General features: G+C 42.0%; 1 protein-coding gene across 1 annotated transcript in view; it reads right to left on the reverse strand.

Annotated features, from left to right (window-relative positions):
* The window catches only part of LOC146813687 (solute carrier family 22 member 7-like), a 217,197-nt gene that overhangs the window by 168,297 nt on the left and 29,793 nt on the right, over nt 1–19,107 (reverse strand). The window lies entirely within an intron of this gene.

A 19,107-nucleotide genomic window follows, 5' to 3' on the forward strand; every position in this document is an offset into this window, starting at 1 on the left:
TTTATTGAGCATTGGCTTGCTGAATATGAAATAAAAATATAACTGATTCACTGCACACCTGCCTCTGGTCTCGTTAGTGCGCGAGGAATCCCGGTGGGAACAAAGGAGGAATATATATATATATATAATTCACTGAAAAAACCATAGGTTTCACACATGTTATAGTTAGCAGAAATTTTACTGATAAAAAACCAATGAAATTCCCCCGTTATAGTTACTGCAGGCAACTATAACTCACGCGACCGCAATCCTCTGCTGATGCTAATACTGTATTTAGACACTTATTTGCCCATGTCTTCTTCCATACATTTTTAGCTATACATATATTACAATTTTTTTTTTTCATAAAGACACATATGTCATCAGCAGAAGATTGCGGTCGCGTGAGTTATAGTTGCCTGCAGTAACTATAACGGGGGAATTTCATTGGTTTTTTATCAGTAAAATTTCTGCTAACTATAACATGTGTGAAACCTATGGTTTTTTCAGTGAATTTGCAAGGTTTTTTAAATGCTAATTCCTAACTATAACGTGTGTGAAACCTATGGTTTTTTCAGTGAATTTGTACGGTTTTTTAAATGCTAAGTTACTTTACGCCATTCGTGGCGTGCGCGCCCACTTAACGCATTTCGTTCCGTGCACGGTTTTTATCAACTATAATAAGCCATGTACATTTGGTGGCCTTCGGCCACCAAAAGCACAGGGGGTGGGGTCAATGTGGATAGTGTTTTTTTTATTTCGATTTTATAATTTAATTATAATTTAATGCAAATTTTTTTTATGTCATTTTTTGTAAGCCTTTTTTTAATAATTTATGTACTATATCCTGCATTATGGAAAGGTTTTTTTTTTATGCATTTTTTTCCGTGCGCGTACGGTAAGCTGACGCTACGCGCTTGTAGAATACGCGTACGGTAAGCTGACGCTACGCGCTCTGGACGTAATTAGTGCAGCGCGCCTACGTGATACGTGCGTGCCGTACGCGTATACCCGGAAGCAACGTCGCGGTTACGCAGGGGCGTGTAATGCGCATGCGCGATACGTGATACATGCGTGCCGTACGCGGACAGCCGGAAGCAACGTCGCGGTTACGCAGGGGCGTGTAATGCGCATGCGCGAAAGTGACGTAAGCGCTGCGTAAGCGCACCGTAAGCGTCACGTGCGCGCACGGTAGGTCATGTGACTTACAAAGAACACTTTTTATTGGTTGAAATTACTTTCACTTCCAGAAACTTCCCACACCACACCCATTCCCCTCATTACTGCTTGAAAGAACACTTTTCATTGGTTGAAACTACTTTCAGTTCCAGATTCTTCCCACACCACACCCATTCCCCTCATTTCTGCTTGTGATTCTCTAGGAGCAGGAGCTGGATTGACATTGGGATACAATGGCAGAACAGCAGGGCTCTTCTGAGAGTGAGGCCAGCAGCACCACCATGATCCAGAGAAGGAGGAAACAAAAGACTTCTTTTGTATGGGAGTATTTCACTTTTCCAGAGGGGGAGAAAAAGATGAATGCTCAATTGGTCACTTGCATACTTTGTGATCGTGTTTTATCAAGAGGAAATCCAAGGAAGAAATATTCCTTTGGAAATCACTCTATGACGAGACACCTTCAGGACAAACACCCAAGGACCTTTGCTCGACATACTGGAGAAAACTCTTCAGTAAGTCACCAGAGCCCAGCCTCAGATGCTCAGCCGAGTACATCATCGGCAGCTCAGCTGAGCCCTTCCTCTGTTGTTGGAGCATCACCTTCTTCTTTTCCTTTGGACATCAACCCTCGATTTGCGAGTGTTGAAATGAGGTGTACAAAATGTGGTGGTCTTATTGTTTTTGGGGAGGTCAGTCTTCCCCTTATTAACAATAAGATAGACCAGCATGTTTGTAGACGCTCATAATACTCCCATTCTTTCTTTCCTCCATCCCTGTATGAACCCAACGGCTCTTATAAGAGCCAACCTTACCTCACAATTTTTTTTATTTTTTTTTAAGCTTTCCTTTTTGCAAATTTTTTTTTGCCGTGCGCGCACGGTACGCGTAATTCCGCGAATTTCGCGGAATTCCACAGGTCACCGTGCGCGTACGCTACGCTTATACGGCGATTTTTCGAAAACATTTTTTTTTTTATTTTTGCCCTTGAGGGTCCTTCTGGGACCCCCTGACCAAGGCTAGGGGGTCAGGAACTGTCGAGCCTGCCCCCTTTTCACATTATCCACCTTTTTTATTCACCCCCCTGACAGTTCGAGAGAGAAAATGGCGGCCGCCGCTTCCTGGTTTCGACCGATTCGAATGTTTACTATGATCTAACAGCCAATCAGAATCGCGCTCGCGCACGGCACCGTACGCGTACCGTAAGCTTACCGTAAGCGCACGGTAAGCGCACCGTAAGCTGCCACAGATATATATATTGATTTAAAGGCTATTTTCTCAGGATCTACTGAACAGATTTACACCAAACCTACAAAAGGCACTTCCTTGACCTGAGGACTACCTCTCTGCCAAATTTCTAGTAATTCTGTTCAGCCGTTCGGGCTGTAGCCCTGTCTAAAGGTCCTATGGAAAAATGCATGGGAAAAACGCGTTTTGGGACCCCCCTTTTATCTCAGCCCCCGCTTGACGAATCCCCCCGAGACATTCAGGGTAGGAGCGGAGCGTAGCGCCCCACCTATTTTGAGAAATTCGCGAGGATTCGTCGACCGGCGCCAAAGTTATTCAAAATAGAATGTTGAGGTTTTCCTATGGAAAAGGGGTCCTAACTATAACTACCTACTGGCGACCGCCGGTAGGTAATATATATATATATATATATATATATATATATATACATATATTACCTACTGGCAGTCGCCAGTAGGTAGTTATAGTTAGGACCTATTTTCCATAGGAAATCCGCAACATTCTATTTGGAATAACGTTGGCATCGATTGATGAATCTTCGCGAAATTTTCCAAACTTTTGGCCAGCTCCTGTCCGCTCCTATCCTGAAAATTTCACGGTGATTCGTCAAGCGGGGGTTGAAAGAAAAGGGGGGTCCCAAAACGCGTTTTCCCCATGCATTTTCCCATAGGACCTGTTGACGCACCTACAGCTGAACGGAATTACACCAAATTTGGCAAAGAGGTAGTCCTCAGTTCAGACTTGAGAGAAAACTATTTTCTCATGCTTTTCCCACAGAGGTTTGGAAGGTGATCTATAAGCTAAACTGAGAGCATATTTTCTATAAATTCACATTATCTTTCTCAGTCATGTGAGAATGAATTCTGACATTCTCAGTAAAACATGTACAGGGCAGAGACTGTCAGTTGATTCCTTTGTGTTCTACTGCAGCTTCCCAGAGTGTTCTAAAGAACAACTAGAGCGCTAACAGTCCTGTTTATGACAAACGTATGGCACACCTGAAGCCATCTTGGTTGGAATAAAGTGGTAACTCTTAAAACATTTAATTTAAAAAGGAACAAAATGAGGGGGTTCATTTTGCCATAGAAAGTATGATTAGTGCTGCAGAAAGAAACATTAGGGCACATTTTGAGTGACTTCTCAAATCCTCTTCTATTTCATTAAAAGATTCTGATATGCAGACTAAAACATGCACTTTTAATACCAGCAGCAGACTTCCGTGGTGAGCAGTAGCTTTAATACAGTGACCGAATGAGCAACTAGAGTACTAACATTCTGAATTTATGGCAAATGTGTGACACATCTGAATGCCTTCTTGATGGAATCAAAGTAAAAAACTGAAAGTATTTCCTACTGAGGAGACTGTAGCAAATGAGGAAATGAGGAAACATCATAACAAATAAGTCTCCCAAGATGGCCACCAGAGACAAAGAGCCCAAATGTAGCCCAAATATCACCCAGATGTAGCCCAAGTATAGCCCAATGACAGAATGTCCCAGAGTGTTCTAACGAACAACTAGAGCGCTAACAGTCTTACTTATGACAAAAGTATGGCACACCTGAAGCCATCTTGGTTGGAATAAAGTGGTAACACTTAAAACATTTAATTCACAAAGGAACAAAATGAGGGGGTTCATTTTGCCATAGAAATTATGATTAGTTCTGCAGAAAGAAAAATTAGGGCACATTTTGACTTCTCAAATCCTCTTCTATTTCATAAAACAATTCTGACATGCAGACTGAAACATGCACTTTGAATACCAGCAGCAGACTTCCCTGGTGAGCAGTAGTTTTACTACAGTGATCTAATGAGCAACTAGAGTGCTAACATTCAGAATTTATGGCAAATGTGTGACACATCTGAATGCCTTCTTGATGGAACCAAAATAAAAAACTGAAAGTATTCCCACTGAGAAGACTGCAGTAAATGAGGAAATTAGGAAACTTCATAACAAATAAATCTCCCAAGATGGCCACCAGAGACAAAAGAGCCCAAATGTAGCCCAAATATCACCCAGATGTAGCCCAAGTATAGCCCAATGACAGAATGTCCCAGAGTGTTCTTAAGAACAACTAGAGTGCTTACTGTCTTACTTATGACAAACGTATGGCACACCTGAAGCCATCTTGATTGGAATAAACTGGTAACACTTAAAACATTTAATTTAAAAAGGAACACAATGAGGGGATTAATTTTGCCATAGAAATTCTGATTAGTGCTGAAGAAAGAAAAATTAGGGCACATTTTGAGTGACTTCTCAAATCCTCTTCTATTTCATTAAAAAATTCTGATATGCAGACTGAAACATGCACTTTTAATAGCAGCAGAAGACTTCCGTGGTGAGCAGTAGCTTTACTACAGGGATCTAATGAGCAACTAGAGTGCTAACATTCCGAATTTATAGCAAATGTGTGACATATCTGAATACCTTCTTGATGGAATCAAAGTAAAAAACTGAAAGCGTTTCCTACTGAGGAGATTGTAGTAAATGAGGAAATTAGGAAACTTCATAACAAATAAATCTCCCAAGATGGCCACCAGAGTCAAAAGAGCCCAAATGCAGCACAAATATCACCCAGATGTAGCCCACATGTAGCCCAATGACAGAAGTGTGCAAAACACTTATTTTTTGTGTATTTGCAGTTTTATATAGTCCAGACTTGTCAGGTATTGGAGTGCTTTACATGAGCATTGGTTACATCACACAAGATCAAATTCATTTTGGTTGTAGACATGGGGAGATTAAGTGATTTGACCAGAATCACAGAATGTTGAGCTGAAGCAGACACTCCAACCTGGTTCCCCAGTTGCAAAGTCTGCAGCTCTGGAAGTAACACCACATCCTCTCCCCTAAGTGCAACATTTAATCAAGTGGTCAACTGGATAAAAAAACATAAAGATTACAAATAATTTAAAAGTTCTTTGTCGCTATTTGAAAACTCAGAAAATTTGTCCTTATTTTAGTTTTTTAGAACACTAACCATAATTTTGATGCAAATAAGACCCTCTCATATATGTAATTTATAAAGGAAATACTCTAGGTATTACAGTTTTGATTACATCAGGCGTTCCACACTTTTGTAATAAATATAGAATGTTAGCAATCTAGTTGTTCATTGGGATACTGTTGAGAGGCAGAGGCCAGGGGCACGGACTCTGAAAATTGAAGGCAGGTAGGAGAGTGCAGATGCAACAATTTGACCACACTGGGCCAGCAGGAAGGGCAGTGGCAGCACAACAGACTATGGAGGGCAGTGGAAAGGGGGGCAGGGGCAACAAAACAACAATACAGGACTGGCAAGAGAGGCTGTGGCAATATAATAGACCATTGTGGGCAGAAGGAAGAGGCAGTGGTAGTACAACCCTACATGCCAACAGACCTGTTTCAGCCAGGAAACGTCCAATGTTTTTAAGCTCAAATGGGCTTTATTTGATCTGTCTCCTGTCTACAATCTCCTCTTTTTCAATGTAACTCAAAGGGGAAAATCAATACCCCAGTTTTTTTTCAAAATCTCCCTCTTACCAAGTTCAAAATGTTTGCAAATATGGTACATTGGATCATGGTAGGCAGGAGGAATTGGGGTAGGGACATGGACTCGGATAACAGAGGACAGGAGGGACATGGAGAGGTGCACCAAACTGATCCTACAGGGCAGGCATCAGGGTTTGCAGCAGCACAATACACCACACAGCGCATGGGGGACGGGAGTGCAGCACAACAATCCATAGAAAGCAATAGGGAGGGGACAGGACCATGCACATGGACAACAGAGAACAGAGGGGAAAGAGGCATTAGTAGCTAGCTGACCATAATGGACAGACAGGAGAGTAAGCTGCAGCATAACAGACAATAAAGGGCAGGAGGGACGGATCAGGGGCATTACAATGGAACAGACAAGCCAGGAGGGAGGGAATAGGAGTCTGCACATGGAAACAGAGGGCTGGGGGCAAGGGGGCAGGGCAGGAGCAGCAAGATGACCATGGAGGTCAGGCAGGTTGGGCACTAGAAACAAGACACACCATGGAGAGCACCAATGAGACTATGATGGCATACACACAGACCATGGAGGAAAGGTGGGAGGGGGTCAGGGGCAGCTAGCTGACCACACAGGGAAGATGGGAGGGGCCATGGCAGCACAGAAGACCATGCATGGCAAGCGGGAGGGTTAGTGGCAGCACAATGTCTATGATGGGCAAGAAGGAGGGTGCAGGGGCATGCACAAAGGACCATGGAAGATAGAAGGGAGGGTCAGGACCTGGGCACAGACAAGAGAGTTCAGGGGAGGGGGCCTCACAACAGACTGCGCGGGGCAGGCAGGAGGAGCAGTTGCAGCACAACAGACCAGGGAGGGCAGAAGGGTGTGGCAGTAAAATGGATCATGGAGGACAGGAGGAAGGGGATAGGGGCATGGCATGTGGACAGGCAGGGTGGAGGTGGCAGGGACAGGTTACAGTCATCTGACAATGCTAGGCAGGTAGGAGGGGAGTGCAGCTCAACAGAACACTCAGAGTAGATGGAGTGGCAGGTCCATGGAACATGGTTGGCAAAAAGGATGGAGCAGGGGCATGCACAAAGACATCGGAGGGCAGGGGGAAGGAGAATAGGGGCAGCAAGCTAAGCACAGAGGCTAAGCAGGAGGTCAATGATGGGCCATAGAATTGGGCAATGGAGGGCAGGAGGAGTGGACTGGTACATCATGCTAAATGGAGGGCAGTGGCAGCACATCAGACCATGCATGGCAGGAGGGAGGAGGCTAGTCCATGGATTGAGACAACAGAGGATAGGAGGAGGTGGATGGGGCAGCAAGCTGACTGTTCAGAGAAGGTGGGTATTAGGAACTTTATTGTTTTTAAAATGTGTGTCTGTGCGAACTACTTAAAATATGAACAAGTATGCAGCATAATCTCACTTTTATTCAGGAAGAAGAGGACGTTTGTGACTGTGACTCCGGGCTCACTTGGCAGAAACACCCCCTACCCTCCACCCCCATCGCAAAATGTAATGCCCATTAAAAGGGTAGGTGGACGCAGTGTTATATAGAACATAGTCCTGAGAGCACGATTGAAAATGAAAACTAGATATAGTATATGGTATAAACTATGCACCAAAAAGTGTGATATAAGATGAACTGGTGCATGAAATATAATATGCAATACATTGTGCGCAATGACAGATTCATTGGAGAGCGCGAATACAACACAGAGGTGTGAGGCACTCGGCGGGCACTGGTGGGTGTAACACAGCAATGGGCTCAGCCAGGAGCACACTGTGACTCTCAAGTGAAGTTTGTCTCCTTTCCAGAGAGTAAAATAAAAAGTATTACACATCCGGCGGTGGATGTGTGTTTTATTAACTGTGAGGGGGGTTTCTTGCATAGTTTGGTCGAATTTTTGTCGAATCCCCTTTGAATGGCTTGTGTGCGTGTATATTAAATGTGCCCGTCAATAGCTACCCATGTTTGTATAAATAAACGACAAGGGTGTCTACTTGGAGAGTACCCACCGGCGGGGGCACCGGGATTAGGCACGATAGGGCGTCAGACACGTCAGAGCTTCACTAGCGGTGTAAATACATTCCATGTGGATTCATTCTATGCATAGTCGCCTTTTAATGAATATCACGCAAATTGTCATGGTGATAGGTACATACGGTTTGCCCAGCATGTCCTAGGTGTTTCCATAAATATATATTTTTTTTAAATAATAAAAAACAAAGGCCGGCCCCGGGGTATGGGGTCCCCGGGGCCATAAGTGGCCTGAGGAGGGGGGCAACGCAGCCCCCTCCTAAAGAATTACAAAAAAAAAAAAGGCCATGACCCGGGGGTTGGGGTCCCCGGGGCCAATTAAGGCCTTGGGAGGGCCAAATAAATGTTTTTCAACAAAAAAAAATTAGGGTGCAGGCCCTGGGGAATGGGGTCCCCAGGGCCAGTAAATTAGAAAAAGAAGGGGGGCCACACAGCCCTCCTTCTTAAAAAAATAAAATAAATAAAAGACCGGCATCGCGCCGTATGCCACGCCCCCTCCTTGCAGCACTCTGCAGACGCGCCCCCTGGCCAGTTGTAAGTTGGGGAATTAATTCCCCTTCAATACTGAGGGTCCCTGAGGGCCAACTAGCCCAACAGGTATCTCCAGTATGCGCCAGGGAGCTGCGTTTCAGACGGGTGTTCTGAGGCCATGCTCCTTTTTACACCTCTATGCAACGCAGCTCTGTGGTGCTTACTGGAGGTACCCAGTGGGCTAGTTTGACCCTAGGGACCCTTAGGATTCAAGGGGACTTAATCTCTCAACTTGGAATGGCCACAGGGCGCGTTTACACAGTGGTGAAGGGAGGGGACGGGGCCTGAGGTGACGTGTGCAAACACCCCCTGTGGCGCATTTTAAGTTGGGGAAATAATTCCCTTTCAATCCTGAGGGACCCTGGGGGCCAACTAGCCCACCAGGTGCTTCCAGTAAGCGCCACTGCTCTGCGTTGCAGAGAGGTGGTGCAGGCCGTGCCCCTTTTTACACCTCTCTGCAATGGCACTTACTGGACGTACCTAGTGAGCTATTTTGCACCTAGGAATCATCAGGATTCAAGGGGACATAATCTCCCAACTTAAAACGGCCACAGGGTGTGTTTACACAGTGGGGAAGTGAGGGGACGGGGCCTGAGGTGACGTGTGCAAACACGCCCTGTGCCGCGTTTTAAGAGGTAGTTTTAATCCCCTGCCCTATTATATACTAGGGGCTTACAGAGGAGGTCATGCTGATCACAGGGGGACCCCAACGCATAGTGTTCCCTAGTGTATGTAGGTGTTTTCACTGTATTCTGAGTGTCTTTTAACTTAGCACTGGCTCTAGGACTGGTTAGTCAGACTCCGTTACCACCAGTATCCGTCTGAAAAAGTTCAGGGTACAGGATGATTTTGCAACAAGGCTTCTTTCTGCACGTTACCCTTTTTCCTGCACTTTTCTTTGTCTTTGAGGACTTCTGTTGCTTATTTCTGCATTTCTTTTTTTTCTTTCTGTGTGTTTTTACTTCTTTCTTCACATGTCCTATCTCTGTAGGCATAGTTAGAAATTAGCATTTAAAAACCCTTTGAAATTCACTGAAAAAACCATAGGTCTCAGGCACGTTATAGTTAGGAATTAGCATTTAAAAAACCTTAGAAATTCACTGAAAAAACCATAGGTTTCAGGGGCGTTATAGTTAGCTGGACTTTTCACTCGTACAAAACCATTGAAATTCCCCCGTTATAGTTAGTTCAGCTAACTATAACTCGCGCACCCGCAATGCACTGCTGATGACGTCACATATTACATCACTCATGACATGGTCAGTGACATCCTCTCATAACATCACTGATGACATCTCAAATGACATCACTGATGACATCATCCTTGTGATAGAGTGGCAGACCTCCTCTCCCCCTAATTTAACCTTTGATACACACATTCAAAAATAGAAACTAAAATTTTCAAAACAATGAACATACCAATATCACTCCTCATATGTACTCATACACCTATACATCCTGTTACACAACGCCACTCATCCATAGAGTTACTCACACACATAGTCACTCATGCTAATAAAGAATCAAACATCCATTTACTTGCATATACAGTTATACACACACCATCACACTTACTTCTACAGAAACTTACACATACTTAGTCTTTTAAACAATCACTTATAGAAACACATACTTATTCATACAGGAACTCTTTCAATCTCTCACTCTCACATATACTCACTTATATACACCAATAGTCACATATACTAGTTTACAACATATGTAGTTACTCATAAAGACACTATTGAGACAGTCATTAACTCACTAACACACCCATGCACACACTCATCCACACATACAGTCCGGCACACACGCTGTCTTCAACACAAACAGTGAGTCACTCATTCATGCACCTATGCACTACGTAATACCCCCCCACTGAACCATACAGACACTCAGACACTCATACTGATACTCAAAAAACCAACTAATAACCTATATAGACACTCATGTAGCTACTCACCAACCCATGCAGCCACTTATACATAAAATGAGAGACTGATACAGATATTTAAATATTTAAACATTACTCACTAAGCCATGTATTCACTAAGATACACTTAATCAGTCAGTTATACAATCAATTTTTCAAAAACAAATCATCCATTTAGACACTTATATACCCATTTATTCTTCCATTGACCTTGAGATAGACATATATAAAACATATGTAATTTTCAGAAAAACACACATTCACTGGATGATGTCATCAGTGATGTCATCAGTGATGTCATTTGAGATGTCATCAGTGATGTCACTGACCATGTCATGAGTGATGTAATATGTGACGTCATCAGCAGTGCATTGCGGGCGCGCGAGTTATAGTTAGCTGAACTAACTATAACGGGGGAATTTCAATGGTTTTGTACGAGTGAAAAGTCCAGCTAACTATAACGCCTCTGAAACCTATGGTTTTTTCAGTGAATATATATATGCGTGAATGGGCAGAAACGAACTTGGAGTCCTCATGCAAACTGGTATTGATTTTAATCAAGTACGCTGACATTGACAGGGCCCAGTTACTTAAAGAGATCAATGAATTAAACGAGGATCTTGATAAAGTTGACAACACTGATGAAAAAATTAGATTGAGGAATGATATGACTGCCAGGCTCAAGAAGGAAGAAGCAAAAATTATGGAGAGGAAGACGGTTAAGTTTCAACGAGATCGCAATGATTATCAGTTGGGGCAAATCTTTACATTTGCAAGGAAGTATGCTTCACTGTGAATTCCGAAATCGAAGGCAGTTCCTCCCAACAGGGGCACAAACAAAGTTACCCATACGAATGATACTACCCAGTCGGACCTTAGTTCATTGGGTGGCAGTGATTCTGAGTCGGAATTACGTGGAAATTTGGCAGCAGGCTTGATTCCTAAACCGACCCCAGCTGAAGAAATGAATTTTTTATGTGTGGAGAGGAGGCAAACCCTACGCCCAAGGCCGGCGACTATGAATCACGACGCAGACGTACAAATTACAAATCCAGGCAGAGGCAGAGGGCGAGGAAGAGGGGCCTCAAATCAAAACAGGAGGAGAGGAAGAGGATACTGGGCGAAGAATCAATAGCCCCGGAGGATGCTAATACTATAATCAATCTGACACCTGTGGAGTTAACAGATGACGACAAAAGAATCCTCTCCTTAGGTCTTTCCTTTGCACCTCGGAACAATTTTGATTATGCTGCCACGCGCCTCGATTTGTATAAAGCAGTACGCAAGCTTAAGCTTAAAAAATCCTTTGCACTGCAAAGCAATCGACGTAATATCATTGACACGGCACACAAAACATCTTTACAGGATGCCATGCAGGATCTATGGGACACCGAGGGAACAGGCGGGAACAGTGAGGCCAACCGCCAGGTTGGCTTTAACTTACTGGGGCCTGTCACTCCGTTTAGACCCAAGTCAAGATACAATCCTATAATGCCACAAGATGCACTGGATATATTCAATGAAAACGTAATTGCTGAGATAAAGACGCTGCATAAGGAAACCCAGATAAAACGACGTCGATACAACCGGCAAACACAGCAATACTATCAGCTAATTTCTAAGCTCAAAGGAGATAGAAAGATTGTGGGCCGCCAAAGTGACAAGGGTGGCAACATTGTCTTGTTGACTAAGGAATATTATGACCATGAAGCCTTTAATCAACTCAATGATAGAGATTGCTACACCCGTACTACTGCAGCAGCCATTCAGATATCCAATAATGAGTTTCGGGGTAAATTGGCTAGCTGGAAGAGACACAAACTCATTTCTGAAGCGGAATACAACTTTTTGAGGAAGGACAATCCAGTCATCCCCACCCTGTACTTTATTCCCAAGGTGCACAAGGATCCAATCAGACCCCCGGGCAGACCCATTATCTCGGCCCGGGATGGAATGTATGAAAAGACGTCACAATATATAGATTTCTTTTTACAGGACTTTGTCAAATCTTTGGATTCATATGTGCAAGACACAGGGGACTTTTTACGTAAGATTAACAAAACCAAGTGGAGAGATGAGTACTGGATGTTAGCACTTGATGTGACCTCTCTGTACACGAGTATTGGACACAATGATGGCATCCAGGCCATTAAGTACTTTTTATCACGTAAACCAATACAATTTGAGGTTCACAACGCAATGCTGATTGAGATGCTGGAATTTTGCCTGCTTAACAATAATTTTATGTTTAACAGCTTATTGTACCGTCAACTGAGGGGCGTAGCTATGGGGGCTAGTTTTTCCCCTAGCTACGCCTGCCTCCACATGGGATATTGGGAGGAGATGGTACTACAGAGGGATCATGCGAAATACCTCAATGACAAATTGGTTGTTTGGCTACGTTTTATCGACGACCTTTTTGTAGTATGGAATGGTTCCATTGGATGAGGCATTTGGTTTTATTGAGATTTTAAATGTTAACAATCTTAATCTCCATTTTACGGCAACTTGTAGCCAAACTAGTGTCACATTCCTTGATACTGAAGTGTACATACAAGCAGGCAAGCTAGAAACTAGACTATACCGTAAACCAACTGCAGACAACTCTACCCTCCATGCTACTAGTGCTCACCCTCCCCATCTCATCAGAAGTATCCCTTATGGTGAGATGTTGCGCCTTAGGCATATATGCAGTAACAATAGTGATCTTGAAGTAGCACAGATGCTGAGCAAACAAAGGTTTAGGGAAAAAGGCTACTCAACAGGTATTATTGAAAGTGCCATTGTAAGATCTAATGCCCTTAACCGTGATGATCTGTTGAAGTCTACTATTAGTGTGAATAGTGTAGCCATAACTCAGACCAATCAAGAGAGGAAGGACAAAAATTCACCTGATGCCTTTAGAATCATCATGGGTTACAGTAAACAACAAACTGAATTACGCAAAATCATAAACAGGAATTGGCCCGTTGTGCGGAGTGATCCAATCATTGGCCCTTTGCTCCCACAACGAGCTCTGATCACCTACAGTAGGGCCCCCACTATGAGAGAAGCCTTGGTCAATACTAATCCTGAAACTATTGACAAAACTTCCTGGCTGCAACTTAATAGTGGGTTCTACAAGTGCAAGACCTGTAAAGCATGTACCCATGGTATCAACACAAAAGTTTTTACTGATCCTTTCAGCAACAGACAATTTAAGATCAACAAGCTGTTAACGTGTAAAACTGAATATGCGATCTATGTCCTTACCTGCCCATGCAATCTTAGCTATGTGGGTAGCACTAAGTTAGCAGTCCACAAGCGTGTGCTGCAACATTTACGTGCTATTTCCAACCAAGACAATACCTACGCCGTTGCCAGGCATTTTAGAGAAACCCACAAAAGTGACATCAAGGGACTCAGTTATTATGTCATTGATTCTATTGAGCCCAGCAGGAGGGGAGGGGACCGTGAGTCTAACTTGCGCAGATTGGAAACACGTTATATTCTACAACTGAATACTAAGACACCATCAGGTTTAAATATGACGGAAGACCTGCATACCATGTTTGGGCTAAATTGGCCCGTGTATTTATGTACATTTTGTCTATTCTTCAGCCTTACTGTCTATAAGCAATGACTCTATCTGGTGATGACTGTATATTTATTTATTCCTTATTGGATTTTACCCTGATATATATATATTTTTATATGGATAGTGGAATCAGATGTTTAAACAGCAATTTGTAGCTTTTTAGTCATTTGTCTTAACCTATTTAATTGTTTTAATTATACAGTTATTTATCTAGTATTTTACTATTTATTATTGACAAATTGCACTACTTTTGTGAATTTTTGCGTATTTGCACATCTGTATCTATCCACTGTTCCATTGAACTTAGTATTGGGGTTATCATTCAAGCCTTCTAATTGGAAGAATCTTCCAAACTATTTCCCTTCGTTCTCACCTATGACTTACTAGGATGCCCCTCCGAATCTCAACCTTTATTTACTTCCATTTATTTGTATTTTCAATAGCAATGATAATATCCTTTTTGTTAGTATTTGACTCCAGATGATATACTGGTGTTTGTGACCATTTTCGAATATGAATGTTTATGGGTAAAAAATTAAAAAAATAAATAATTTTAGCATTTGATCAGCACAGGGATTGATACACTTTATTATTTACATTTCAAAAAAATGTTTTCCGTTACATCGACTATAGGGGAGGAGTACATTTATTTTTACCAGCATTCGAAAGCAGACTAAATTCACTGATTTTGACTATGGCATCAAAATAGATTTTGAATATCAGGATGTTTTAATTTTTGTACCATTGATGAGGTGGCATATATATATACAAAATTTCTTTATACTTTTTACAGGATGTACGGGCATTTATGCCGCAATATTGAAGTATATTATGTTTTATACTACATGCTTCCCCAATTCTATTGTACAATCTATAGCCATTCCTAATATTGTTCCTAAAATGCAATGGTTCAGTTGATAATTTTGCGCTTTTATTTCTTCTATGTCTATGGTGATTCCCCCATGTGACTTCTCCATGTGACGTTGAATGTAATTAGCACTAGCACTTTAAATATGTGGCACTATGAGCTAAACGCTGTCATGTGAACAAGGCTCTAGGGGAGCCGAAACGTTATGGCCGTCGCTCTGGGCAAATAAATGAAAATTGCACCTTTAATCGGTTCGTGTACTTACTTCACAAGCGATAGAAGGATCTTCGAAGCTGGTGGAAGTGGTTACTTGTTTATATATATATATATATATATATGCATATACACATACATATACATATATCTTATTAAAAAAGATTATTAAACAAATACTTTTAATTTCTATCCTAATTTAATACCTTTTTTTAAATTTTATAAACATATACAAATACCCATGAACATAATTTTTTTTATAAAACAAGCCATGAGAACTACAAATAAAAAAAGCAAACACCATAAAAAAATTCAAATTTACTAAAATACCTTTGCACATTTAAAACATTGACTATTAGAAATATAATTTTAAATAAACTAAAACATGATAATATAAATTGTAACAATTTAAAATAAACTGTAATATTTAAATTACTATTACCACTCCAGTCAGGGCAACAGTAGGGAAAGTGTTGGATGGGGGAGGGGGGAAATTTACTATCACCACTCCAGTCATTGTAACTATAGGGAAAGTTTTAGCTAGCGAAGGGGTTAAATTTACTATTCCTACTCCAGTAAGTACAACAATAGGGAAAGTGTGGAATTGTGGAGGGATAAAATGTACTAGTTAGTGCAAAATAGGGATAGTGGAGGGATATAATTTACTGTTTCCACTCCAGTCAATGCAAAATTACAAACAAACTAATTCACTTCAACATAATAAACAGATTTCAATAACATCATAACTAGTTAAAATTATAAATGCGTGTAAAAAACATAATATATTGTTTTATAAAACAATAAATAGAATAAATATGTATCACAAAGTTAATTACATATAAAATATTACTACACTTATTTTTATAATTCACATACAAAACCATAATCTCAAAATAAATTATTAAAAAATAATAAATACAATATAATTTAAAAGACACAACACAATTAACACATACAATAATAAATAACTTAATTTAAAGAAAATATTTACCTATTTTTAGATTTGTTATTACTGAATTAGCATTGTACCTTACACTGCAACTAAGTCCACAGCACATATCTTAAAATCTTTATTAAAATAAAATTATTTCCACATTACATAATTAAATATTAGTTTAAAACGCCCTAATATTTTTTTTTTTTATAAAATTACAGTTAATTACCACCCCACCATTTATCCATAAAAATAAACCACCCACACCAATTGTATAAATTAAAATATTATTATTTCCTTTTTAAAAAAAAAAAAAAAATCTTTATTCAAGGTTATTACTTCCACTGTTTTCATAATTTAGGGGTCGATTACGAATGCGGAACGCCTGTCACCGCCAGCCATGCGGTTGCAGTCCTTCAGCAATTGTACCGCGATTTTCCCCCCACCATATTACGATGGCAGAGGGAATCACGCTCGGACCGTGGCGGACGCAAAGACCGTCCGCCAAAAGCAATCTTACAGATTGCCTGGCAGACAATTCCGATGGCCAGAAATGGTGGCGGTGCCTAGCAGGCACCGTCTACCAAATCATGATTCCTGGTAGTGCAGGCCTTTCCATGGCGGCAATGCCGCCATGAAAAGGCTGGTGGGGATTAGTGATGGGGCCTGTTGCAGGACCCCCTTGTGAGGGGGAGGTGAGGGTGCACTGGGGGGGTACCCACAGTACCCCCCTACATTTCAGTGCTCTGAAATGCACAACATGGCATTTAAACACTGCGGCAGGGGCTGCTTTCAGTAGCACCCACCCCAATCTTAAACTGCAGGATCCGTCCACCATGGTGGCAGACGCATCCTGATCATGTGTGCAGGACCGCTGCATGCATGGCGGATGGTCCCAGTTAACACCAAGATGGCGGACGGACTCCAGTCCGTCCGCCATCCTAATTAACTCATTTTGGTATTCACAGAAGGCACTTACTCATTTCGGTTTTCACAGAAGTTAGTAGTCCTAACTTTAGGACTCCTAAATGCCTTCTGTGAATACCGAAAGTCTTAAAGTTAGGATTTTTCTCAGTTTAGTAGTAAAGTTAGGACTCCTAACTTTACTACTCCTAAACTGAGAAAAATCCTAACTTTAAGACTTTCGGTATTCACAGAAGGCATTTAGGAGTCCTAAAGTAAGGAGTCCTAACTTTACTACTCCTAAATTGAGAAAAATCCTAACTTTAAGACTTTTGGTATTCACAGAAGGCATTTAGGAGTCCTAAAGTTAGGAGTCCTAACTTTACTACTCCTAAATTGAGAAAAATCCTAACTTTAAGACTTTCGGTATTCACAGAAGGAATTTAGGAGTCCTAAAGTTAGGCGTCCTAACTTTACTACTCCTAAACTGAGAAAAATTCTAACTTTAAGACTTTCGGTATTCACAGAAGGCATTTAGGAGTCCTAAAGTTAGGACTACTAATTTCTGTGAATGCCGAAATGAGTAAGTGCCTTTTGTGAATACCAAAATTAGTAAGTGCCTTCTGTGAATACCAAAATGGTAGTAAGTTTAGGATTTTGTTTTAAGTTAGTTCTGTGAATCGGGCCCCTTGTCAGTCAGTCAAAGTGGCTTTATTTCGATAAGAAAATATCTTTAAAAGCTTTACAAAAGTAAAAAACACAACAAAGTTAAAATCTATAAAAAACATAGACAATAAATAGCTAAAAAGGTCTAAACACAGAGACCATAATTAAACAATTAGTAGAAGCCATTTTGTCCTAATGAGCCATGCCCAGCTTAAGTATTTGGCTAAGCCGCAAACAAACAGCAGCCGAGTATCTGAACTCAAAATTCGCAAGGCCACGCTGCATTGTCGAGTACCCAGCTCCCTACACAGTGGCTTTAGCCACCTGGAGCGGGGCGCTTTGTAGGCAGGGCATACAAACAGAAAATGGGGGATCGATTCTATCTCCTGTGGACAAAAGGGACAGTAGGGTGTAGTTTGGGCCGGAGGTTTCCACCGGGCGGTCAATGATCTTACCGGCAACACACCCACTCTAAATTTAAAAAACAAAGCTCTATCCCTGGGAATTGTAATGAGGTCCAAGTAATGTTCCCGAAGTGCTACGTCTTTTACAAGCAAAAAATCCCTAGAGGCATGGCACAGACTAGAATCAGTATTTCTTTTATTTGTTACCCAAGACCAGTATAGGTTCTTCAAGACTGATTTGGGAGGAGCAGACCGAGAATGCCAAGCCCCCTCAAGACCAAGCTCAGTCAACAAGCTTTTCACGTCCCTCAACCACCTTATTTTTGCCCATCCTGACAAGCCTAGAATCTCCTTTAGGCCCTCGGCATAACTGGCCAGTTCCGGGACCCTCCACAGGCGAGCCCACAGTAAAAGAGGGCGCAGCCTAGCCTGATCCTGGATGGGACGACATCCCATGTCCAACAGGAGGGGGAGAGTGGGAGTGCTCTTAGGAAGGGACATCAGGTCCCTCAAAAAGTTGTTCTCTGAGCACACCAACTGACTCATATTCTGAGCGCCCCATAGCTCTGCTCCATAGAGCGCCGCACTAACAGCTCTAGCAGCATAAATGTCGAGCACCAGGGCGAAAGGTTTCATGGAGGATGCCTTCTGCTCCTTCAGAAGAGCCCCCACCACCCTTTTGTGGCTTAAGGTCATTTTGTGGAGGTGGCTGTCCCACTTCATGGTATCAAGGAGGCGTATGCCCAAGTAATCAAATTCCTTGACCCTTTCCAAGGGAGCCATATTAAGCAGTGGGGGCCGACCAAGTTTTTTAGGAGGGTTCAAGACACGGAACTTGGTTTTAGCAGTATTGATCTTTAAACCTGTTAACCTGCAAAATTGATCAAAACCATCCAAGAGACTCTGTAGGCCAACCGGGGTCTTAGAGATTAGCAGGGTGTCATCGGCAAATAATAGAGTTGGGATCTTCCTCCCTGCCAAGGATGGTGAATCAGCTGGAATTTTAAGGAGGTGATCCACAACTCCATTTATATAAAGTGAAAAGAGTGTGGGAGCGAGGACGCACCCCTGGCGCACACCTCTGCTAACTTTAATGCGAGCAGTCCTTTGTCCCTGGGTTCCCCACCTCACCTGCGCATAATTGTTCTC

This window comes from Triturus cristatus, chromosome 6 (assembly GCF_964204655.1).
Source record: "Triturus cristatus chromosome 6, aTriCri1.1, whole genome shotgun sequence".
Taxonomy (NCBI): domain Eukaryota; kingdom Metazoa; phylum Chordata; class Amphibia; order Caudata; family Salamandridae; genus Triturus; species Triturus cristatus.